Source organism: Lolium perenne, chromosome 3 (assembly GCF_019359855.2).
Source record: "Lolium perenne isolate Kyuss_39 chromosome 3, Kyuss_2.0, whole genome shotgun sequence".
NCBI classification, from domain to species: domain Eukaryota; kingdom Viridiplantae; phylum Streptophyta; class Magnoliopsida; order Poales; family Poaceae; genus Lolium; species Lolium perenne.
In genome coordinates, this window is record NC_067246.2 from 168,254,161 (window position 1) to 168,280,806 (window position 26,646).

The window sequence follows — 26,646 nt, forward strand, 5'->3', positions numbered from 1 at the left end:
GCTACTCGCACTCTTTTTGTGTTTTTGGGGCTTTTTCACGCACTATGTTAGCGTTAGCCTCGCTTTTGCTATCTTGCCACACGAGTGTTTGCTTGGATGCCTTACTCAACGCGACACACACACCTCACAATGCGGGGCCACGTGCAATGTCTCGCAACACTAGACAAGCAATGCTCGATGGGATAGATCGCAAAAGGAAGAGGGGTTACAAGGTGAAAGCTGCAAGTTATACCTGCGATGATGGTGGTGGTGGTGGTGGTGGAGATCGCCGGAAGACGAGGTCGAAGGAGGGGCGTTGCGGCGCCCGGTCTGAGGCCCGGTCGGACCGGGTTGTGGGCCGGCCTGGCCGGTTGCGCAGCCGGTTGACCGGGTTCTGGGCTGGCCCGGCCGGTCTGTAGCCCGGTCGACCGGCGGCTCAACCGGATTTCGCGGGCTGAAGCTTTCTCTCTCCTGTTCTTCACGAAACCCAAGCCAAATCGACCAAATCGAAGGGAAACGATGGAATTGGAGGCTAAAAGTTGGGGAAATAGTAGATCAAGCACAACAACACCAGATCCACGGACCAAAACCACTCAAAACGCAACCAAATCACAGATCGGTCAAGAGGCAATTTAGGGCTATTTTTGGGGATTTTTTGGAAAATTTTCTAGGGACAAAATCGAGTGGGTGGAAGGTCAAATCTGCGGTAACCAAGAGCTGCTGATACCATATGATGAGGTCTAAGACCCCGTGTGTGGCCCGATCTTGCGGTTGACCCGAAATCCAAAGGAGGGAGAGAGGGAGAACGCGAAGAACACGATGAACACGAAGAACACGATGAACTCACGCACGCACACCAACCCGATACAATCGATACTTACCCCGTGGCTCGATGGACCACGCCAATAGAATCAACCCGGAAGAGACACGCGGTAGAATTCCGAGCGGAGAGATTGGTGAGGGAGATGAATCTAGGAGTGGGAGAGAGAGAGTGGGTAACACTAGAATCTCACACACCAAATCCAATCATCCAACATAGGTAGCCTTGATACAAAGGGGATGAAACCCTAGGGAGACAAAGCTCATCTTCATGTTTAAGCTATCATCTTGTCTAAAGAGGTAAGGGGGCGACCGGGGTGCTTATATAGGCATACAAGGCAGCTCGGGTCGAACGGGTACAAGTTGGTGGGTCAAACCCGTGAAATCCGGTCACAGGGCCGGTTGGACCGGGCCAGGGACCGGCCCATCCGGTCCACAACCGGATCCTGGACCGGGCGGTGACCGGGCGAGGCTTCGGGAGCCCCGGGATTGCTTCCGGATGGCACCGGTCGACGTTCCGGTCGAAAACCGGCCGGGCCGGTCAGGGGGCTGGTCAACCGGGCCTGGGACCGGGTGGGCCGGTCATAGGGCCGGTTGACCGGGCCTGGGACCGGCCGGCCTCCCTCCTCCCGCTTCTTCTTCCTCTTCCTTCCTTCTTCTTTCATTCTTCTTCTTCTCTCTTCCTTGCACCATGATGAATGGCTCCTCTTCCCTTCCCTTGCTTCCTTGCACCATGGGTGTTCCTCCTCTCCGGTTCCTCGATGATTCTTGTACCTAATGATATGTAGCACACCGATATGAGGTAGCATCCCATTCAAGGTATTGACGAGGTCAAGTATCGAGAGGAAGGAGTTCACCTTGTCGCGTGTAGCGTGGTTTAGGGTTGAAGGTCCACTTGGGGGACTCTTTGGCCATGGTGTAGCATCGACGATAGGCGGGGCTGCACTTGATGGTCTTGAGGCGTAGGTGTCCGAAGGCCACCCCGCATCATAAATCTTCGATATGAATAAGCCACGGTACGAGAAACCTTCCAAAGTCGCCGCCATCGCGAAGCCAAGATCTGGGGGACAGAAGTCTCTGTTCCGGCACACCGCCGGGACGGGGAATTGCCCCCGGAAGGCATCTCCATCGACACCACCGCCATCTTCATCGCCGCTGCTGTCTCCCATGAGGAGGGAGTACTTCTCCATCGAGGCTAAGGGCTGTACCGGTAGCTATGTGGTTAATCTCTCTCTCCCATGTACTTCAATACAATGATCTCATGAGCTGCCTTACATGATTGAGATCCATATGATGAGCTTTGTAATCTAGATGTCGTTATGCTATTCAAGTGGATTTTACTTATGTGATCTCCGGAGACTCCTTGTCCCACGTGTGTAAAGGTGACAGTGTGTGCACCGTGTGGGTCTCTTAGGCTATATTTCACAGAATACTTGTTCACTGAGTTATGATTTGAGTTGGATGTCTCTATGAAATTGTGGTGTGTTAGTACCTCCTATGAATGCTCACAGTGACATCGTGGGGTGTTTATTAGTACTTGGGAATACATCTTTAAGGTTTGCCTACATGATGAATTAGTGTTCGTTATCCTGCCAGAGAGTAATTCAGAATAGCATAGTGAAGTGCTTATTTATATTCCTTTATGATTGCAATGTTGAGAGTGTCCACTAGTGAAAGTATGATCCCTAGGCCTTGTTTCCGAATATCGAATCTCCATTTATTTACTGTTCTACTGCATGTTTACTCGCTGCCATATTTATTTCAGATTGTTATTACCACTCATATTCATCCCTATTACTTGTATTTCACTATCTCTTCGCCGAACTAGTGCACCTATACATCTGACAAGTGTATTAGGTGTGTTGGGGACACAAGAGACTTCTTGTATCGTGATTGCAGGGTTGCTTGAGAGGGATATCTTTGACCTCTTCCTCCCTGAGTTCGATAAACCTTTGGTGATCCACTTAAGGGAAAACTTGCTGCTGTTCTACAAACCTCTGCTCTTGGAGGCCCAACACTATCTACAGGAAAAGAAGCCAACAGTAGACAACAAGCTATTTTCTGGCGCCGTTGCCGGGGAGGAAATGTAAAAGGCACTCACACTCCGGTCCCAGGCAACTAAGCTATTTTCTGGCGCCGTTGTAAGTGCTCGAAGCTATTTCCTTTAGATCCTGCAATTGCATCTTTTTGTTTCTTGTTTTTATTTTTCACTAGTTAGGCACAATGGAAAACAACTGTGAGCTTTTTAATCTATTTCCTGAGTTAATACATGGATTGTTTGCTGCGAAAATTAAAAAACCTATGGAACCTTATTTGCGTGCTAGTAATGATATTAGTATGAACGCTTTGAACACCATTATTGCTAATGATATGGAAAATTCTAAGCTTGGGGAAGCTGGTTTTGATGAGCATGATATTTTTAGTCCCCCAAGCATGGAGGAGAAAATTTACTTTGATGATACTTTGCCTCCTATTTATGATGATTATAATGATAGTAGTCTTTTGGTGCCACCTACTATGGAGAGTAAATTTTATTATGATTATACTATACCTCCTACACTTGATGAGAATAATAATGATAGCTACTTTGTTGAATTTGCTCCCACTACAATTAATAAGAATGACTATGCTTATGTTGGGAGTAGTAATAATTTTATGCATGTAGCTCATGATAAGAATGTTTCATTTGATAGTTATATTGTTGATTTTGTTCATGATGCTACTGAAAATCTTTATGAGAGAGGACAATATGGTTGTAGAAATTTTCATGTTACTAAAACACCTCTCTTTTTGCTGAAAATCTTGAAGTTGCGCTTGTCTAGTCTTTCTATGCTTGTTGCATTATGCTTCATGAATTTGTTTATCTACAAGATTCCTTTTCATAGGAAGTGGGTTAGGCTTAAATTTGTTTTGAATTTGCTTCTTGATGCTCTCTTTTGCTTGAACTCTTATTTCTTGCGAGTGCATCATTAAAATTGTTGAGCCCATCTTAATGGCTATAAAGAAAGAACTTCTTGGGAGATAACCCATGTCTTTATTTTGCTACTGTTTTGTTGTGTCTTGGAAGTTGTTACTACTGTAGCAACCTCTCCTTATCTTTATTTTATTGCATTGTTGTGCCAAGTGAAGTCTCTAATAGAAGGTTGATACTAGATTTGGATTTCTGCGCAGAAACAGATTTCTTGCTGTCACGAATTTGGGCAGGGTTCTCTGTAGGTAACTCAGAAAAATCTGCCAATTTACGTGAGTGATCCTCAGATATGTACGCAACTTTCATTACTTATGAGTTTTCTCATCTGAGCAAGTTTAGTGCCCCAGAAAAATTCGTCTTTACGGACTGTTCTGTTTTGACAGATTCTGTCTTTTATTTCGCATTGCCTCTTTTGCTGTGTTGAATGGATTTCTTTGTTCCATTAACTTCCAGTAGCTTTGGGTAATGTCCAGAAGTGTTAAGAATGATTGTGTCACCTCTGAATATGTGAATTTTTGATTATGCACTAACCCTCTAATGAGTTTGTTTTGAGTTTGGTGTGGAGGAAGTTTTCAAGGGTCAAGAGAGGAGGATGATATATGATTAAGAAGAGTGAAAAGTCTAAGCTTGGGGATGCCGTGGTTCATCCCTGCATATTTCAAGAAGACTCAAGCGTCTGAGCTTGGGGAAGCCCAAGGCATCCCCTTCTTCATCAACAATTTATCAGGTTTCTTCTATTGAAACTATATTTTTATTCCGTCACATCTTATGTACTTTACTTGGAGCGTCTGTTTGTTTTTATTTTTGTTTTGTTTGAATAAATTCATGCTTGTGTGGGAGAGAGACACGCTCCGCTTGTTCATATGAACACTAGTGTTCTTAGCTTTACTTTTAATGTTCATGGCGAAGGTTGGAAACAGAAAATGCTACATGTGGTAGTGGTATAATGAAACACTTGCATAATCTTGTAGATCATTGAGCTTTGATAACTTGATTCTTTGCAAATGTTTTGAGGTATTTAGATGGTAAGGCTTGCTGGATAAATAAGTTAAAATTAGTAGTGGATTGTTGTCTTTAAGCTTGTGCCGTACTACAAACTCTACTTAAATAGTTGAAGGTGTAGTTGGACTTGATAGCTTTCCATGTCTGAGAGTTCATCGTAATAACTAAGTTGTGCTGAAGGTCGAGGGAGCTAGCGGGGTACTTGTGCCACCGTGAACGGCCCTCCTTAGAGTAAATTTTAATCATGCTCTTAATGATGAACCTGCTAGTTGTTTGCAATAAGCTTGTGAGTTCTTTTTGACTAATGTTAAGCTACAGTTTTTGGCACTTCCACCATCCAAATTTGCTAGCCTCTTCGAACTGTGCATTGCTTTTTGCTCACATTGAGAATTGTGCATACTTCGCCAGTACATCCAAACCCGTGGGAGGACTTTCTCTTGTTCTCCTACACATAAGCCCATACATCTCCTCAAAACAGCCACCATACCTACCTACCACAGCATTTCCATAGCTGTTCCGAGATATATTGCCATGCAACTCCCATTTTACATTACATGCCATGTTGTCATTCATTATTTATATATTGCTTTGCATGATTCTATACAGCTGATGTGTGGTTTACCCATGTTACGCTAGATCATTGCACATCCTGCTACACTGGCAGACGCATACAGTTTTATACATCATGTTTTATTCATTATGAGTTATTTGTACCAAAAAGTGTGTTGTCATATTAGGATGTTGCCCCTAAAAGTGAAAAGAGCCATGGAGGTCATAAAAAAGAGAAAAAGAAAGAAAAAAAATAGAAAAGAAAAAGAAAAAGAAAAAAAGAGAATAAAGAAAAAGGGGGCAGCATTACTATCTTTTATCCACACTTGTGCTCATGTTTTAGCACCTGCAGTATTCATAGTCATCATTTGTGCTCATGTTTAGCACCTACACTCCATATGAGAGAGTTTTCATGTTTTACTAGTATAACTATGTGGGGAATTTACACTATAGAACTTGGGTTGTATATTCCAATGATGAGCTTCCTCAAAAGTGCTCTAGGTCTTCGTGAGCAACCAAGTTGGATGCACCCCCACTAGTTCCATTGGAGAGATTTCATACACATATAGCTCTATGTGCATCCGTTGCATGTCAATCACTACTCCTTGCATAGCTTCGATTATAAGACTTCCTCTTGTCTAATAATCACTTATAGCTTTGTAAGACTTTCTTCCATTTGGCCTTCCAAACCCCCATTAACGTTCTTTATGCCATAACATCCTGGTGCTAATACCAAATGCTTGCGCTCACCGGTTGAGTAGACTTCGAAACAGTTGATTCATGACGTTCATGTTTATGTTTACTTGACTGAATCCTTCTTATGTTGTGAAAATTTACTTGATGCTTGGAATGAAGGACAGGACTGCTACGCTAGATACTTAAAACATCTTTAATGAACTTTGTACGGTTTCATGTCTTTAAAGCAATAGCTCATGAAAACTTCTAGCTTGTTTAACTCTTGCATTATCATCTCTTATATCAATATAGACATTTGCTTTGAGTGATTTGATCTCAGTTCATATGCTTTACATCATTATTGGATCAAGATTGTGTTGGTAGCATGTCACTACAGAAATTATCTTTGTTATCATTTACCTACTCGAGGACGAGTAGGAACTAAGCTTGGGGATGCTGATACGTCTCCAACGTATCTATAATTTCTGATGTTCCATGCTTGTTTTATGACAATACCTACATGTTTTGTTCACACTTTATGATGTTTTTACGCATTTTCTGGAACTAACCTATTGACGAGATGCCGAAGTGCCAGTTCCTGTTTTCTGCTGTTTTTGGTTTCAGAAATCCTAGTAAGGAAATATTCTCGGAATTGGACGAAATCAACACCCAGTATCTTATATTTCAAGGAAGCTTTCAGAGCACTGAAGACGGGCCAGAGGAGAGCCAGGTGGGCCCCACACATGGTGGCGGCGCGGCCAAGAGGGGGGGCGCGCCCCCCTGGTGTGTGGCTCCACCGTGGCCCTTCCGACTCCGACTCTTCGCCTATATAAGCCTCCCTGACCTAAATCTTCGATACAAATAAGCCACGGTACGAGAAACCTTCCAGAGCCGCCGCCATTGCGAAGCCAAGATCTGGGGGACAGAAGTCTCTGTTCCGGCACGCCGCCGGGACGGGGAATTGCCCCCGGAAGGCATCTCCATCGACACCACCGCCATCTTCATCGCATTCTTGTCTCCCATGAGGAGGGAGTAGTTCTGCATCGAGGCTAAGGGCTGTACCGGTAGCTATGTGGTTAATCTCTCTCTCCCATGTACTTCAATACAATGATCTCATGAGCTACCTTACATGATTGAGATCCATATGATGAGCTTTGTAATCTAGATGTCGTTATGCTATTCAAGTGGATTTTACTTATGTGATCTCCGGAGACTCCTTGTCCCACGTGTGTAAAAGTGACAGTGTGTGCACCGTGTGGGTCTCTTAGGCTATATTTCACAGAATACTTGTTCACTGAGTTATGATTTGAGTTGGATGTCTCTATGAAATTGTGGTGTGTTAGTACCTCCTATGAATGCTCACAGTGGCAGCGTGGGGTGTTTATTAGTACTTGGGAATACATCTTTAAGGTTTGCCTACATGATGAATTAGTGTTCGTTATCCTGCCAGAGAGTAATTCAGAATAGCATAGTGAAGTGCTTATTTATATTCCTTTATGATTTCAATGTTGAGAGTGTCCACTAGTGAAAGTATGATCCCTAGGCCTTGTTTCCGAATATCGAATCTCCGTTTATTTACTGTTCTACTGCATGTTTACTCGCTGCCATATTTATTTCAGATTATTATTACCACTCATATTCATCCCTATTACTTGTATTTCACTATCTCTTCGCTGAACTAGTGCACCTATACATCTGACAAGTGTATTAGGTGTGTTGGGGACACAAGAGACTTCTTGTATCGTGATTGCAGGGTTGCTTGAGAGGGATATCTTTGACCTCTTCCTCCCTGAGTTCGATAAACCTTGGGTGATCCACTTAAGGGAAAACTTGCTGTTATTCTACAAACCTCTGCTCTTGGAGGCCCAACACTGTCTACAGGAAAAGAAGCCAACAATAGACAGCATTCATCTTCGATGGCCTCCACGGGGAAGACGCGCGACATTCAATGTCGCAAATGCTTGGGATTTGGACACATAGAGAGAGAATGCAGAACCAAGCGTGTGATGTTGGTCCGTGAAGGTGGAGAATATGATTCTGCAAGTGACTTTGATGAAGATACGTTGGCCCTTATTGCTGCACGTGATGGTGCCAATTCTGATTCTGAGAGAGATATGGAGGTAATGGAAGCTGACACTGCTGATCAGTACAGGAGCTTAGTTGCACAGCGTGTGTTGAGCGTGCAATTGAGCAAATCTGAGCATGATCAACGCCACAATCTATTTCAAACAAGAGGCGTTGTAAAAGAGCGAGCTATAAGGATCATCATTGATGGAGGGAGCTGCAATAATCTGGCTAGCGTTGACATGGTGGAGAAGCTTTCTCTCCCTACAAGACATCGCACACATCCATACTACATTCAGTGGTTTGAGAGCTCTCGGGAGCTCAAGGTAACTAGAACTACACGTGTGCATTTTACTATTTGTACATATTCTGATTTTGTTGATTGTGATGTTGTACCTATGCAAGCTTGTTCTTTGTTACTTGGTAGACCTTGGCAATTTGATAGAGAATCTGTTCATAATGGTAGAACTAATCAGTATTCTCTTATGCATGATGGAAAGAAAATTGGTCTCAAACCTATGACTCCTGAATAAATAGTAAAATATGATCTTGCTAGAGCTAGTAGAGTAAAAACAAGGAGAAACATAAGAGTGAAAATCAGATTGTTGCTGCAGATTTTGTGCCACATAAGACTAATAATAAATTTGATTCAAACCATGCTACTGAAATTCGTTTGAAAAATCCTTGTTTGCTTGCTAGCAAATCTGATATTGCTGAACTTGATGTGAACACTACTCAATGCTATGCTATTATTTGCAAAGAAGTTCTATTTTCATTTGAGGATATGCCTCCTTCTTTGCCACCTGCGGTTGCTAACCTTTTGCAGGAATTCATTGATGTGTTCCCACAAGATGTTCCACCTGGATTGCCACCTATTCGTGCGATAGAACACCAGATTGACTTGATTCCAGGAGCTTCGCTGCCCAACCGTGCACCATACCGTGCCAATCCTGAAGAGACCAAAAAGATTCAGCGACAAATTCAGGTTCTCCAAGATAAAGTGATGAGGTCTAAGACCCAATTTGTGGCCCAATCTTGCGAAATTGACCCAAAATCAAAAGGGGAAAAGAGAGGAAACGAAGAACGAGATGAACACGATGAACACACACGCACACAAACCCGATACAATCGACTTACACTCCCATGGCTCGACAAACCACGCCGGTAGAATCACACTAGGAGAGACCACGAGGTTGAATCCCGGTGTGAGAGATCGGTGTTGTAGACGAACACTTGTGCGGGAGAGAGAGTGGTTAAACTAGAATCTCACACACAACTATTAATCTCAACAAGAGTAGCCTTGATGAAACACAGGAGATAATCCCAAAGATGAGCTAAGCTCTAAGAATTATCCAAGTCTATGTCTAACCCTAGCAATTGAGGAGTACGGGGATACAAATAGCTCAGATTTGAGTCAAGGGTAGTTTGGGCAAAGGTTAAATAAGTTACAACTGCTAGATAGCGAATGGACGGTTCAGATTTGAAGACATTCGCGCACGGGCGGTACCATGGGCGGAGGTACCGGTCGAGGTACCGGAAAAACGTCCAATTCGAACCAAAGTATCCAGGGGACTTGGACCTCTGAGCGGTACCTCGGCCGGAGGCTCCACCCGAGTTACCGGGGAGCAAACTCTTCATGTACTGGGGGACGGGTACCCCAAGTGGTACCATGGCCGGAGCCTCCGGCTGGAGGTACCGGTCTCCATCTCTGCCCCGCGCACCAGATGGTGCCGCCCAGCACCCGCCGGTAGTACCGGCCAGGAGGGGCCGGTACTACCGGTCTCTCCCCCATGCGCGCGGCCAGGCTTGGCGCCGGCCACCTGCCAGCCTTGGGTGGAGGCTCCGGCCTCCTTTGGCCTGGAGGTGCCGGCCTCCCTCTCTCTTTCTCTCTTCTCTTCTTTTCCTTGTTCTTTCTTCATCATTTCTTCATCTTCCTTTTTCTCTTCAAGTCCATCGACTTCAAGTCCATCGACTTTAGCTTCTTCTCCCTCGATGAATGGTTCCTCCTCTTCCTCGTATCCTTGATGATCCTTGTACCTAATAACACATAGAGTTTCGGCATGAGGTAGCATTCCGTCCAACGGTGTGTCAAGGTCAAGAGTAGCGAGGATAGAGTTCACCTTATCGTGTAGCGCTTTAACTCAGGCCCGTGTCATCGGTCCACTTGGGGGACTTGTTGGTCTTGGTGTGGAGGTGACCGAAGGCCACCCCGCATCATCTCCCCCCCCCTTGGGAAAGAGTCGTCCTCGACTCTTGTTCCTCCTCATCTTCATGATATGGCGACAAGTCCGCAACGTTGAATGTGTTGCTCACCAAGTACTTGGAGGTGGGGATGTCGATGATGTAAGCGTTGTTGTTGATGCGTTTGAGGACCTTGAAGGGACCATCTCCTCTTGGCTTGAGCTTCGAGTTGCGTTCATGAGGGAATCTTTCCTTCCGGAGGTGGATCCAAACGAGGTCGCCTTCTTGAAATATGCGTTCCTTCTTCTTGGCGTTGAGGCGGGTAGCTTGAGGATGCACATGTTCCTGAATGGTAGCTCTTGTTTCTTCATGAAGTTTCTTCACGGCGGCGGTGCGCTTGTCGAAATCCATGTTGATCCGCTCATGAAGGGGGAGCGGGAGTATGTCGAGTGCCGTGAGCGGCTCAAACCCGTAGACGACCATGAAGGGACTCCTTGATGTAGTCGAGTGCTTGGCGCGGTTGTAGGCGAACTCCGCGTGTGGAAGGCATTCCTCCCATGACTTCAAGTTCTTCTTCACGAGGATGCGTAGGAGGGTGGAGAGGCTTCGATTGACCACCTCCGTTTGGCCGTCCGTTTGCGGGTGCGAGGATGATGAGAATAAGAACTTCACTCCGAACTTTGCCATGAGCGACTTCCAAAGATAACTCATGAACTTGACGTCTCGATCCGACACAATGCTTTGCGGTACTCCATGTAGGCGAACAATTTCCCTGAAAAACAAAGAAGCAATGTGTGAAGCATCGTCGCTTTTATGGCAAGGTATGAAATGAGCCATCTTAGAGAATCTATCCACTACCACGAATATAGAATCATGACCATGCTTAGTGCGAGGCAATCCTAGAACAAAATCCATGCTAATATCGGTCCATGGTGCATATGGAATAGGCAATGGGGTATAAAGACCATAGGGATTGGAGGTAGACTTAGCTTGTAAGCATGTGGTGCACCGGCGGCAAAGGCGTTCGACGTTGCGGTACATTCTTGGCCAATAGTAGTGGGTTGAGAGCATGGCATATGTTTTCTCTCGACCAAAGTGTCCCATAAGACCACCTCCATGTGACTCTTGTAAAAGCAATTTTCGAAGCGAAGACTCGGGAATGCAAATCTTGTTAGCTTTGAACAAATAGCCATCATGCAAATAGAAATCATCCACTCCTCGCTCAACGGAGCATTTCTCAAAAATTGGAGCAAAGAAAGAATCGGAAGGATAGAGTTCTTTGATCTCTTCAAGTCCCAAAACATGAAAATCCAAACGAGTTAGCAAAAGGGTGTTTTTGCGGGAAAGAGCATCCGCCACAACATTGTCCTTGCCCTTCTTGTATTTGATCACATATGGGAAGGACTCAATGAACGCGACCCATTTTGCATGTCGTTTGTTCAAGTTGTGTTGGCTTTTCAAATATTTCAAGGACTCATGGTCGGAATGAATGATAAACTCTTTTGTCCAAAGATAGTGTTGCCAAACTTCAAGAACACGAACCAAAGCGTAGAGCTCCTTGTCATATATAGGATAGTTGAGGCGTGCGCCATCCAACTTCTCACTATAGTATGCCACGGGTTTGCCCTCTTGCATAAGAACACCACCAATACCAAGCCCACTTGCATCACACTCAATCTCAAAAGTTTTGGCAAAATTTGGAAGAACACGAAGTGGAGCTTCGGTAAGGCGTTTCTTCAACTCATCAAAAGCATTTTGTTGGGCCTTGCCCCAAACAAACGGAACATTCTTCTTAGTAAGCTCATTCAAAGGGCAAGCAATGGTGCTAAAGTCTTTCACAAAGCGGCGGTAAAACCCGGCAAGTCCATGGAAGCTTCGGACTTGGCCAACATTTGTAGGGGTAGGCCAATTATGGATGGCCTCCACCTTGGAAGAATCAACTTCTATCCCATTAGCGGAAACCACGAAACCAAGAAAAACCAATTTGTTTTGAGCAAAGGTGCATTTGGGGAGGTTAGCATAAAGCTTTTCATGGCGCAAGATGCACAAGACCTCTCTCACATGTTGCACATGGTCCTCGAGGTTTTTGCTATAAATAAGAATATCATCGAAGTAGACAACCACGCTCTTGCCAATGAGAGGACGCAAGATGTGATTCATGAGGCGCATGAAAGTAGAAGGAGCATTGGAAAGACCGAAAGGCATAACGAGCCATTCATAGAGACCGAGTTTGGTCTTGAATGCCGTTTTCCATTCATCACCAATAGCCATGCGGATTTGATGGTAACCACTACGCAAATCGACTTTAGAGAAAATCGTGGCACCACTAAGTTCATCAAGCATGTCATCTAAACGCGGAATGGGATGGCGGTAACGGACGGTAATGGCATTGATGGGGCGACAATCCATACACATCCGTTGCGTCTCATCCGGTTTAGGCACAAGAATCACGGGAACCGCGCAAGGGCTAAGGCTTTCTCGGACGTACCCTTTGGCGAGGAGATCTTGAATTTGGCGATTGATCTCCTTGGTCTCTTCGGGGTTGGTGCGGTAGGCGGCACGGTTTGGAAGCGGAGCGCCGGGTATGAGGTCGATGCGGTGTTCTATGCCTCGGAGTGGTGGTAGTCCATGAGGGAGCTCGTCGGGGAAGACGTCTTGAAATTCCTGCAAAAGAGACAACAAAGACGGAGAAATGTTGGTTAAGTCGTTAGCCGCCGACGAGGGTCCCTTGCATATGAGCACATAGTGCAATATGGTGGATGGGTTCTCTTGGAGCTCTCTCCACTCACTCTTGGTGGCTAGAAGGACACTCTTGGACTCACTCATTTATGGCTTGTGGCGCTCACTATCTTTGTGGTGGGTCGCTCCCTCTCCTCTCATCTCACTATGGTGGGTGCGGAGTTGTGCCCTCGCTAAAGCCTTCGCATTATCCGCGATGATTTGGCTAGGAGTCATCGGGCGCAACTCGAACTTCTTGTCGTTGACCTTGAAGGTGTATGTGTTGGTGAGTCCATCATGTATAGCCTTCTTGTCATATTGCCAAGGGCGGCCAAGCAACATGTGGCACACCGTCATGGGTACCACGTCACACTCGATAGTGTCCTCATAAGGTCCAATCTTGAAAGTGACGGTGACGGTATGTTGTATCTTTACGTTGCCCTTGTCACTCAACCATTGGATATGGTAAGGGTGAGGATGCTTGCGGAGAGTGAGGTTGAGCTTCTCACACAACTCGGTGCTCGCAAGGTTATGGCAACTTCCACCATCTATGATGACCTTGATCGACTTGCCACCAATTCCGGCACGGGTTTGGAAGATGTTGCACCGTTGTTCTTCCGTAGCATGAGGTTGTGTGGTTAGCACCCTTGTGACCACAAGTGAGGGACTTGGGTCATGCTCACATAAGAGAGGATCTTCTCCACTTTCTTGCTCATAAGCTTCTTCACTTTCCACGGCGGCTTGCACAAGGGCTTCATATTCATCCTCATCAAGAGTCTCGATGTCACCATTCTCCATAGTGATCATGACCTTGGTGTTCTTGCACTCAAATGATTTGTGACCTTGGGTGCCACACTTGAAGCAAGTGACACTAGAGGGTCCCGTGGATGCCTTAGAGGAGGCGGTGGAGGAGACCGTTTGCTTCATGCGACTTTCGATAGTCGGTTTCTTGGAAGGTGTAGAGGATGCGGCGGCCTTGGCACTTGTAGCATAAGGAGTTGATGTAGTAGGAGGAGTCGATGTAGCGAGCTTGGAGGAGAAATAGGACTTGGCCTTGGAGTACTTGATGTCCTCAATCACTTGGCGCTCGGCCTTCGATGCTTGGTGGACTAACTCAACCATGTTGGAGTAGGGTTGGAACTCGACAATCCTCTTGATGGGATAAGTAAGGCCATTGAAGAAACGAGCAATTGTTTGTTCCTCGGACTCTTGGATGTTGGCTCGCATCATGGTGAGCTCCATCTCCTTGTAGAACTCCTCAACGGTCTTGGTGCCTTGCTTCAACTTTTGGAGCTTGTTGAAGAGGTCGGTCATGTAGTGCATTGGGACAAAGCGAGCATGCATCTCCTTCTTCATATCTTCCCAAGTGTCAATTGGAGGTTCACCCTTCTCTTCTCGAAGAGTGAGGACTTGCTCCCACCAAGTGTTGGCGTAGTCCTCGAACTCAAGAGACGCCATAGCCACCTTCTTGGCACCGGAGTAGTTGTGGATGCGGAATATCTTGTCAACCTTGAGTGCCCATGAGAGGTAGGCCTCGGCATCTTCTTCACCCTTGAACTTTGGCATGGTGAATTTGAGCCTTCCAAATATGTTTTCTTCATCCTCCAAGTTTCTTCGGCGAGGACGGATGCCTTCATCTCTTGCGGCTTGAGGTGGGAAAGGAGGTCTTCCCCGGCCAACCATAGCATTGGGTTGGCGTTGAAAGTGGACGCTAGCTTCACTTGGTTCACGGTGAGGGCGTTGTTGAAGATCTTGTCGAGGTTGTTGACGAGGCTCATAGTTGGCTCTTTCATCTTGGTCATGTTGTGGGTCTCCTCTTCCACGTTGGTCATGGCGAGGATGGCGTCGTAGATCTCGCCGAGGTTGGACTTGAGGACCTTGGTCTTGGGGTTGGTCGTCACGCCCATGGTGGGCATGGCGATCCACTTGGTGACGATCTTGTTGTAGGACTTGGTCTTGTGGAGGACGCTCATGCGGACGAGCATGGCGATGGATTTCTCCGCGCCTAGAGTTGGAGCGAGAGTCTTCATGACGAGCATGTGGGCGATGAGGTCGATGATGGTCTTCATGCCTTGAGGAAGAGCTTGAGGACGAAAGGCCACCATGAGAGTAGTAATCTTGCGGCGAGCTTGATGATGATGAAGTAGAGCGGTGTCGGCGATGACGACCCAAGTTGGTGATGGCGCGCTCGAGGCTATCCATGCGCCGCTCCATGTTCGCATCATTGGCCGCCATTTGGCCATTCAAGTTGTCCGTAGCTTCACGAAGAAGAGCCAAGTCTTGGTTGACGGCGGAGAAGTTGTGAGCCACTTCATCGTATTGCTCATCGATGCGCGTCTCGAAGAGGGGTAGTTGCTCCTTGAACTCTTGGCGTTGCGTCCATAGGTTGTGTTGAGTAGCCAACCTCTCGGTGTTGCGGAGGACTTCTCCATCCCGTGAGTCATCTCCGTTCCTATCCATGATGGCGAGACAAGAACTATGTTGTGTATGTTAGTGGAAGGAGACTACCTCACAATCTTACCGTTGTGTGAAAGTATCGAGGTGATCAATCAAACCGAGAGCGAAACCAATTGTATCGGGCACACACGCAAAGACACACGCAAAAGCTAGCAAATATGGTGGTAGGTGAGTATGGTGGAAAGCTAAGAGATGAAATCCGAAATCAAGTTTGTTGTTAAGAGTGGGTAAAGTCCAAATATCGAATGTCAAAGCGATGATCACTAAAACACGGAAAAAGATATGGAACACACACACGAGATGAAAGGGGTTAGTGTGACCAAGGAATGAGCGGAAAGATGTAAGAAGCCCTTAACAAGGGTGCTCGGCGTCACACTAACACAAGGAGAGACAAAGCTTTGGTTGCAACGGAGAGACAACAAGATTTACACGCGGCCTCTCTTCTCTTTTCTCTCTTTTGCTTAAAAGCTTTTCCTCCTTTGTATTTGGTGGCACTTGACACTCTTTTTGTATTTTTGTGGCACTTGCACTCTTTTGCTCTTTTTGCGTTTTGGCGGCTTTTGTCTCACACTATGTTAGCTTAGCTTCGCCTTTGCTACTTTGCCACACGAGTTTTGCTTAAAAGCTTGACTCCACACTACACACACACCTCACAACGGGGCCACGTGCAATGTCTCGCAACACTAGTCAAGCAATGCTCGGGAGGTTAGATCGCAAAAGGAAAAAGGATTTGCAAGTTATACCTAGATGGGGCGTAGGCGGTGATGAACACTCAACTTGCAATATGGTGGTTGGATCAAGAGTACGTTTGCAAGCTCGGGGTGCCGAGAGTGTCGTCGCTTGCTTCGGAGCTGCGGGTTAGTGTTACACACAAGGCACTCAAACCGGACAAGCAAACACAAGGTAGGCGAGAAAAAGTTGGGTCAAACTAGCTTGGCGGTGGTGGTAGTGGTATGCCGGTGGTCTTGCGGTGGCGGTGGTGGTGACGGTGCCGCGGCGGTGTTTACCGGTGAATTGGGGGGACGGCGGTGTTGGCCGGTGGTGGAGAGGGGGTGGTGGCGTTGGTCGGCGGTGGTGGGGGAGGGTTGAGGTGGCCGGCTTGGGAGGCGAGCGGTGGTGGCGGTGGGGTGGTGGGCGGTAGTGGTGGGCGGTAGTGGCGGCCGGTAGTGGAGGCTGGAGCCTCCACCCGTGCCCTGCCTGGAGGTACCGCCCAAGTATGGGTGGAGGTACCGGCCGCCCTTTCTTCCCCACGTGAAGCCTATTCTTCCCTTTTCTCTCTCCTGTTTTTGAGGAGCTCAAACCAAATCAACCCAAAACGAAGGAAACCATGAAATTTGTGGATAGAAAGTGGAGGAAGTAGTAGATCAACACTAATAACACCGAATCAATGGACCAAAACCACTCAAAACTCAACAAAATCGCAGATCGGTCAAAAGGCAAATTAGGGCTATTTTTTGGGGATTTTTTGGGAAATTTTTTAGAGACGAAATTGGGTGGGTGGGGGGTCAAATTCGCGGTAACCTTGAGCTGCTGATACCATATGATGAGGTCTAAGACCCAATTTGTGGCCCAATCTTGCGAAATTGACCCGAAATCAAAAGGGGAAAAGAGAGGAAACGAAGAACGAGATGAACACGATGAACACACACGCACACAAACCCGATACAATCGACTTACACTCCCATGGCTCGACAAACCACGCCGGTAGAATCACACTAGGAGAGACCACGAGGTTGAATCCCGGTGTGAGAGATCGGTGTTGTAGACGAACACTTGTGCGGGAGAGAGAGTGGTTAAACTAGAATCTCACACACAACTATTAATCTCAACAAGAGTAGCCTTGATGAAACACAGGAGATAATCCCAAAGATGAGCTAAGCTCTAAGAATTATCCAAGTCTATGTCTAACCCTAGCAAATGAGGAGTACGGGGATACAAATAGCTCAGATTTGAGTCAAGGGTAGTTTGGGCAAAGGTTAAATAAGTTACAACTGCTAGATAGCGAATGGACGGTTCAGATTTGAAGACATTCGCGCACGGGCGGTACCATGGGCGGAGGTACCGGTCGAGGTACCGGAAAAACGTCCAATTCGAACCAAAGTATCCAGGGGACTTGGACCTCTGAGCGGTACCTCGGCCGGAGGCTCCACCCGAGGTACCGGGGAGCAAACTCTTCATGTACTGGGGGACGGGTACCCCCAGCGGTACCATGGCCGGAGCCTCCGGCTGGAGGTACCGGTCTCCATCTCTGCCCCGCGCACCAGATGGTGCCGCCCAGCACCCGCCGGTAGTACCGGCCAGGAGGGGCCGGTACTACCGGTCTCTCCCCCATGCGCGCGGCCAGGCTTGGCGCCGGCCACCTGCCAGCCTTGGGTGGAGGCTCCGGCCTCCTTTGGCCTGGAGGTGCCGGCCTCCCTCTCTCTTTCTCTCTTCTCTTCTTTTCCTTGTTCTTTCTTCATCATTTCTTCATCTTCCTTTTTCTCTTCAAGTCCATCGACTTCAAGTCCATCGACTTTAGCTTCTTCTCCCTCGATGAATGGTGCCTCCTCTTCCTCGTATCCTTGATGATCCTTGTACCTAATAACACATAGAGTTTCGGCATGAGGTAGCATTCCATCCAACGGTGTGTCAAGGTCAAGAGTAGCGAGGATAGAGTTCACCTTATCGTGTAGCGCTTTAACTCGGGCCCGTGTCATCGGTCCACTTGGGGGACTTGTTGGTCTTGGTGTGGAGGTGACCGAAGGCCACCCCGCATCATAAAGGTTACATCCGTGAGTCTCTTAGCCCATGTGTTGTTCCTATTATCTTGGTACTTAAGAAAGATGGTTCTTTACGCATATGTACTGATTGTAGAGCTATTAATAATATTACCATTCGATACCGTCATCCAATACCTCGTTTAGATGATATGGTTGATGAATTGAGTGGTTCTATTATGTTCTCTAAAGTTGATTTGCGTAGTGGTTACCACCAGATTCGTATGCAATTAGGAGATGAATGGAAAACAGCTATTAAAACTAAGTTCGGTTTATATGAGTGGTTAGTAATGCCTTTTGGTTTAACTAATGCACCTAGTACTTTCATGAGACTGATGAACGAAGTTTTACGTGTGAATGGATCGTAGCGAACCAGAGGGGGGTGAATGGACACTACGCCAAGTTTTAGTCTTTTTCAATTTTAGCGGTGCGGAAGGTAAAGGTGAATCCTTTAATGGTGTTGGTGTTCCTACAATGATGCTAGGACGAGTGCAACAAGCAAAGGAACAAACAAGATAGTAAGAGTAAGGAGCGGGACAACCGGATGGCACGGAGACGAGGCGACGTTTGTTTCCCACAGTTCCTCTCACAAAAGAGAGTATGTCTGCGTTGAGGAGGTGCTAGCCTCACACAAGAGGCTAGGCGGACACACCACGAAGGAAGGCCTCACCTTCTTCCTTGAGAGAGCTCCACAAAGGGGCTCCCCCTTCTCCACTAAGACACCGGTCGAGGCGGTGATTCCTTCACAAGGTTGGGGCGAGCTCCACACCACAAGGAGGCTCCCAACAACCCATGGAGCTAGTACAACACCAAGCTAGCCTCCATGGATGCACTTCCTCCAATGTTCCACCATAGGAACCCTAACACCAAGATCTACTAAGGAATAGCAAGTATTGGTAAAATCTCTCTTGGTAGAACTATAGATCGGGGTCTCCTCCACCACTCACTACAAGAAATCTGCCATAATATGACATTTTTTTATGACTGGAAATCAAAATGTCATAGCTTTATGACATTCCTAGCTTTGACCGTCGTTGGCCACTCGGGGGGCAAAACCCTAGAAAATCGTGACGTTATTGGGCAAAAACGTCATTGGCAATTTAGGTCAAAATGTCATTAGCAAAATTAAGTGGCCTACAACGTTTTTCCACGACGATAACGACCAATTAAGATCGTCATATTTGTTTTTTATGATATTTCGAATGACTAGATGCCACCTCAGCTGTCTTGCATACGTGTCATGTCCACGTGTCTACCACATCGCTATTTGTAGTAGGGCTGAACTCATATTTAAAGTAGGCGTTTTTCTATCCATTTTAATTGAGAAAATGAAATTTTAGCAGATAATATATGACTACCTGAAATTAGTTTATAGCTACTACCAAAACCACCTAGCACGAGACTGTACAGTGGGGCCAACCTGACATAGGTCCCAGCTGCAGCCATATGTACGAATTACGAAAGAGTGTAAGGAAAAAGTGAGACGCGGAGGGAAAAATTCGGAAACCAGCGCGCGATAGGAAAAAATTGGGAAACTAGCGCGCGATAGGGAAAAATTGGGAAACTAGCGCGCGATAGGGAAAAATTCCCGCGCATCCGTCGCTCCTCCCTGTTATTCCGCCTCACCCGAACCGGTCACCACCTCCAAACCCTAAATCCAAATCCTAGCCTCCCTGGCGCCGCCACCACCTCCCTCCCTCCTTCCCTTCGAAACTCCCCAACCACCGGAGCCGCTCCGAGCCCATCGATCCGCCACCCACCTTCACCATGCACCTCCCACATCTTCTGCTCGCTCTCTCCATCGTCGTGCTCCCCTGCCACCTATCGATCTGCGGCCGGCAACGCCAAATCCGCCGTCTAGGCCGCACGTTCGTGCGCTGCAGTGATGGGCGGTCCCGAGTCATCCGCCCGCGCGTTCTTCCTCGACATCGTCTTCGAGGAGTCGTCCATCACTCCATCTGCAGGTGACCAGCGGCGGCGCCATCCACTCCCGGCCCTCAGAGATCTGGAGGTTCTCCACCCTCCCACCTTCCCGCGGTGACTCCCACGACGTTGGCCGGGGCGGGTGGATGGGTGGCCATGGAAGGCGAGGATACGAGGCCCTGACCCATACTTATACACTCCGCTCTCCTCGCCCCTCTCCCCTCACGTCCTCCCCCTCCAAACCCCGATCCGCTCAGGTGCGTGCCGCGTCTCAGCTCAGCTCGCGTGATTTGTTTTCTTGTTCCCGCTTCTAATCCTGCTTGCTCAAGCCCTCTCCGATAGTGTATCCTGCGGATTTTAGCTTCTTTTTCTTCTCTATGTCCGTGGTTTTGGAGTGAGCGTCTGTGTAGTGTTCGTCTGGATGTTTCCCTGGAGCGATTTTGGGGGTACGAATTCGGTGTGGGAAGTGGAGAGCGCGTGTGGTTCATGGCCGTAATCGAAGTTTTTAGTAGATGTGACTTTAGTGAACTCGTTAGCTTGTTCATCTCAACCAGTGGTGTAATCGGAAAAGTACAGGCTGCTATCAGTATCAGGGGATAGATAGTTGTAGTTGCTTGTAGTTCAAGGAAGGAATAAAATGGTAACCTGCAAGTTAATTTATTCTATCCACACAACAAATATATTTGTTTGCCTTGCGATTATGTTACATATAGCAGTGGCATAGATCTGTCAAAGTCTATGTGGTAATGAGCAGTGGCTTAATTGTAGTCTTGTGCTTGTTTTGGGTGCGGTGAATGCAATGTTTCTATATATGTATGCAAAACATTTGCAATGTGACTAGCATAGATCTGCAAAACATTCCATTGTTTCTATACACGATGGAATATATCTACATCTAAAGTTCCTTATCCTTTTTGTTACAGGACTGGGTAGTATGTATGGGAATATCACAGGCCATTATCTGGTATCTGGGAAAGCTATTTCCTTTAGTGGTTGTGATGGTCATCATATATATCATCATTAAGTTCTAATCTGATTCAATTTCCTGTAATAATAGTTGGTATTATAATCAATATTTGATATTCTTCTGCAACTATCTCTTTTTCTACAGTACTTGTTCTCCCAAGTTTTGTTTGGCTCAAGCCTCTTGTGTGTACATATTGTACATCATGCTGTAATTATTTCATGCTAATATTTAATTGGCCCTTACTGTACTTGGTTTTACCTGCATCAGCATCCTTGAAGCCTAGTAACACCTACCTCGCTTTTTTTTCTTGCATACCTGATGGAGTGTGTGCTACAACTGAAACCATGGCACAGGATTCTCAGTGTCAAGCTCACTGTGCTGCAACTGAAGCAGCGCTGTCTTTACCGGATTAGGTAAGTCTTCTGTCTATACCATTCTCCTCTTTGTTACTTAGTTGATGGGCCATGGTGGCATGCATTATTTTTGAGTCAAATCCCTATGTGATATGGAAGCTAATATCTGAATATCTTTGTATTGGGATCTGGTCGATCTTATATGATCTTACTTCATGATGTAAGTGCTAAGTCATACTGATATGTGTAGAAAGGAAACTATTGTACCTTAGTTCTCTCTCTGAGAGGTATCCGACTTAATTCTAAAATAAAATGTTAAATTATGGATGTTTCCTGATGCTACTGTATGTTTTGTTTGAACAAGGATAGAGAATCTATACTCCTATATAGTGTGCCAATTTTGAAAGTTTGAATTCAATCAGCATAATGCAATTTCTGCCGTTGATCGGACACCATCCAACGGCCCTAAACATTGGGATTCGCAGCTACAGTAACGTCTTTCTTTCTCAAACTTATATCTAAGTGCACATACATTCACATATAATTATCTCAAACTTGGTGGTCATTTTTCTTTTGGCGTGCTCAAACTTGATGCTCTGTAATGCTATTTTGATTGAAAATTAGGAGGTTCATTTCATCATTCCGATTGATTTTTAAGTGCAAAGCACGTGAGGCTGATTAGTAACTTAAAAGTTGCCTGCTGCACTACTGTGTGTTCTTCATGATCTATGCAAACGATGTTTTCATTGATTATTCTAAGATAAAATGTTAAGTTATAGATGTTTCTGAATGCTACTGTATGATCTGTTTGACCAAGGACATACTTTTTAGTTTCTCACTTCTGTATTGTACCAGCATTCACATTTTATGAGTTCACCCCTTTGCTTCAGTTAAGTGGAGTCTATGATTCAAGTGTTAATGATATCTGTGTAAGGTTCTTGTTACTGGACAATGTACCATGAGTAATCTGCTCATTTGTGCTCAGATGCTAAAATATTCATTGGTTGCATGATATTATCCAGCAATTACCTGTTTGACAGTCATGCCTTTGGATGTTTGTTTTTGTGCAGGATGGATGGATGAGCCTATGACATATGCTTGTTCTTGGACAGGTTGTGTTAGCCAGGTGCTGGGATGCAATGTTGGACGGTGATGTGCTCACAGGGAACAGGTTGCTGTGCAGTTGGTGGAGCGGAGAGTTCCTGATGATGCAACATTAAGAAGGTGACCTGGAGGTTAGGTTATGACAGCCGAGTTCGGCCGTCTAGAATGGCATGCTTTGGTTCTTATGATTTGACTCGATGGATGTTGTGTGATGTAATAGTCTTGCCGGTTTGTTTTCATTATCCTTTGGATTCAGCTGCAGCCTCGTCATTCTTGTATGTGTTTTTTGGAAAAATACTGGAATAGACTTCATGTATTCATCTTTGGCGTCTAAATATTATCAGATCGTGTGAAATAAATTATGACAAGTGGGACCTATGGGAAAATGGAACCTGACACGTGGGGTCTCTATATGTAATTGGCCAAAAAAATAAGCTAAAAAGGCCGAGGTAATTGGGCCAGTTAAGGGCCAAGGCCCAACAAAGCTGAAAAAAATAATCAGAACTAATGGGCTCAGCCCACATAAGGAGCTGAATGGACCGGGCTGAATTCAGATAACAACGTTTCTAATTCGTCACAATTTTGCCACGTCGGATTGCCACGCTGGACTCGGGGGCAGGTGCCCATGACGTTTTGGGAACATCATGCCGTCAGTGACATTTTAAAACGTCACAAAGCTCTACGACGTTTTCAAGTGGAACGTCTTAAGCAGTCACTGCTGACTCCCAGCTTTCGACGTTTTGAAAAGCATCACCGTAACGTCACAAGTAGCCATTAGTAAAGTTTCAGTGACACCTTTATTTTGTCAACTTATGGCAGATTTCTTGTAGTGACTCCTCAAAGTTTGGGCAAGATTGGTTGGATGGTTCGGGAGATCCACTAGGTTTAAGCTCAGCAACAATGGAGGAGAGAGAGAGAGAGGGAAGAGATAAAAACGAGTTGGGGAAGAAGGGCCTCTTAAATAGGCTCCTCCAAATCCAACCGTTATGTCCAGTTTTTTTGCCTAAGCGGTACTACCACTTTGGGTAAGCGGTACTACCGCTCTGAGTTCGAAATCCCACAGATCTGGTCCACGTGGACATAGAGCGGTACTACCGCTCGCGGTACCGCTCGAGGTAACGCAATAGGGTCCAAACCTTACTGGACACAAAGCGGTACCAGAGCGGTACTGAAGCGGTACTATCGTAACTAGTTACGGTACCTGAGCGGTACCATGGGCGGTGCTACCGCTCGCAAGCGGTACTACCGCTCCAGGTACCGCAGAGGTACCGTAACTCGTACTGTGGGTCATATCCAGCGCAGAACTACAGAGCGGTACCGTGTGCGGTACTAGTAGGGGTAGCGGTACTACCGCTACTAGTACCGGTAGTACCGGTCCAACAAAAACTAGTTTTCTCCCCTTTTTCTCTCCAGCCATGTCACCTCACGATACACACACAAAACCAGAAAACCTATAAGCTACGCTTCAGTCTTCCGATCTTGACGTGTCCAGCGAGGTCACCATGCACTTGCAAATCTAACAATGATACTCAAGGCACACGGTGAGATTACTCAAGTGTTGTCATCAAACACACAAAACCCGGGGTTTAGAGTTTGCTCTTTCAATCTCCCCCTTTTTGGTGTTTGATGACAACACAAGACTTTTCAAAAGCATATGATATTATGATGAGATACTTAGATTTGCAAAAGCTCGACGGAGCTCCCCCTAAACATGTGCATATTTTGAATATGTATTTGAATACAAATACACACATCTTAGAGGCATAACTCCCCCTAGATTTTACAAACCAAGCACATATGCAACAAGGATACAAGATCATGTTCAAATAACATATGCGCAATATGGAGGCAACACAAGATCATGCAAGGAGTTTTGGGTGAAGTTATCATACCTTTGCCTTGAGAATACCAAAAACTCACCGTAAGATGCTTCCATAGAGTTGATGTAGCCACAAGAAAAGATAAACAACGAGAATAAAAGGGCTACAAACAACAAAGGTCTCCATGCAAAAACCCATCCGAATAAGAACTTCTCCCCCTTTGGCATCTGAACACCAAAAAGGAGGGTAAGGAAACTATAAGGATGGTGAGAGAGAACATACAACCAAGCTTGCAAAAACCAAAGAGAAACAAAGCTTGAGTGAGACTCTCCAAGATCGTGGAGAAAAAGATAGCTACAAAGAAGGACAAAAAGAAAGTCACAAAGAAACACGAAGAACCGAAAAACTCCTCAAAGAGGAGGTTGGTGTTCGAAGCCACCGTGTAAGAGTGTAGTAGTGTGAGGTCGCGTAGATGTATCTAGGACTCACGACTACAACTCAACATGAAGCTCATAAGTCACTCAATTGACAAATAGCATATGTTTTGAATTTCTTTATGCATTATGGGGGGAGGGATAGCTCAATAGGTTTAAACCGCACTCCCCCTATGTTCATGCGTGCCTTTCATATAGATATAAAGGTTAGGAGTGGTATGTGCGCACGACGGTCAAGAAAAGTTCGATGGATCAATGATATTTAGCTCATGCCTCAACTCAATGAAAGGCTTCTCATCCAAGGGCTTCGTGAAGATGTCCGCCAATTGCTCCTTGGTACCAATGAAGGATAGTACAATATCTCCGCGAGCAATGTGATCCCAGATGAAGTGGTTCCTTATCTCAATGTGCTTCGTCTTGCCATGAAGAACCGGATTGTAGGCGATCTTGATTGCGCTCTCATTGTCACACAAAAGAGGTACCTTGCTATACTCGAGTCCATAATCCCGCAAGGTTTGCCTCATCCACAAGATTTGAGCACAACTACTTTCCGCGGCAACATACTCGGCTTCCGCGGTGGAGACGGAGACACAATTTTGCTTCTTCGAGGACCAACACACCAAAGATCTTCCAAGAAAGTGACAAGCTCTGGATGTAGACTTCCTATCAACCTTGTCGCTCGCCCAATCGGAGTCGGTGAAGCCAACCAAAGCAAAGTCCGTGTCCCTTGGGTACCATAGTCCGAAGTGTGGGGTATCAACTAAATATTGAAAGATCCTTTTGACCGCCACCATGTGGCTTTCCTTCGGGCTTGCTTGAAACCTTGCACACATACCAACGCTTAACATTATATCCGGGCGAGAGGCACAAAGGTAAAGAAGCGAACCTATCATCGAACGGTAGAGCTTGGTATCCACCGCCTTTCCGGTCTCGTCAAGGGAGAGTTGACACTTGAGATGCATCGGAGTTCCAATGCCTTTGGCGTCCTTCATATCGAAGCGCTTTCGCATGTCTTGGAGGTACTTTGCTTGATTGATGAAGGTGCCTTGACGCATTTGCTTGATCTCGAACCCAAGAAAGTACTTGAGTTCACCCATCATTGACATCTCAAACCTATTTGTCATCAACATAGCAAACTCATCATTGAATTTTGTGTTAGTCGAGCCAAATATGATGTCATCTACATAGAGTTGGCATACTAAAAGCTCCCCATGGACTTTCTTAGTAAAAAGAGTGGGATCAATTTTCCCCACTTCGAAACCACGGTCTTCAAGCAACTCCTTTAGATGCTCATACCAAGCTCTAGGAGCTTGTTTGAGTCCATATAGGGCCTTTTTGAGCTTGAAGACATGGTCCGGAAAATGGGGGTCCTCAAATCCCGGGGGTTGCTTCACATACACCTCCTCATGTAAAGGACCATTAAGAAAAGCACTCTTGACGTCCATTTGTTGCAACTTGAAGCCATGGTGAGAGGCAAAGGCCAAAAGGATACGGATGGACTCAAGCCATGCAACGGGTGCAAAGGTTTCACCAAAGTCCACGCCTTCGACTTGAGAATAGCCTTGTGCCACCAATCTTGCTTTGTTGCGGATGACAAAGCCACGTTCATCTTGCTTGTTCTTGAAGACCCATTTGGTGCTGATAACATTGCGGCAATGATCGGGTCGCTTCATGAGAGTCCACACATCATTCCTCTTGAAGTTGTTGAGTTCCTCTTGCATTGCATTCAACCAATCAGGATCTTCAAGAGCTTCATTAGATCACCAATAGAGACAAAGGCGTGGTGCTCACAAAAGAGACAAAGGCGTGGTGCTCACAAAAGTTTGCTAGTTGCCTCCGGGTGGTTACTTTGCTCTTTAGATCACCAATGATAT

General features: G+C 46.1%; 1 long non-coding RNA gene across 1 annotated transcript; it reads left to right on the top strand.

Moving 5' to 3' along the window:
• Positions 1-21,170: 21,170 nt before the first annotated feature.
• On the top strand, positions 21,171-22,838 carry LOC127323537 (uncharacterized). The gene is made up of 2 exons (XR_007865814.2): positions 21,171-21,474; positions 22,485-22,838. It is a non-coding gene; the product is annotated as an uncharacterized lncRNA (long non-coding RNA).
• Positions 22,839-26,646: the final 3,808 nt, after the last annotated feature.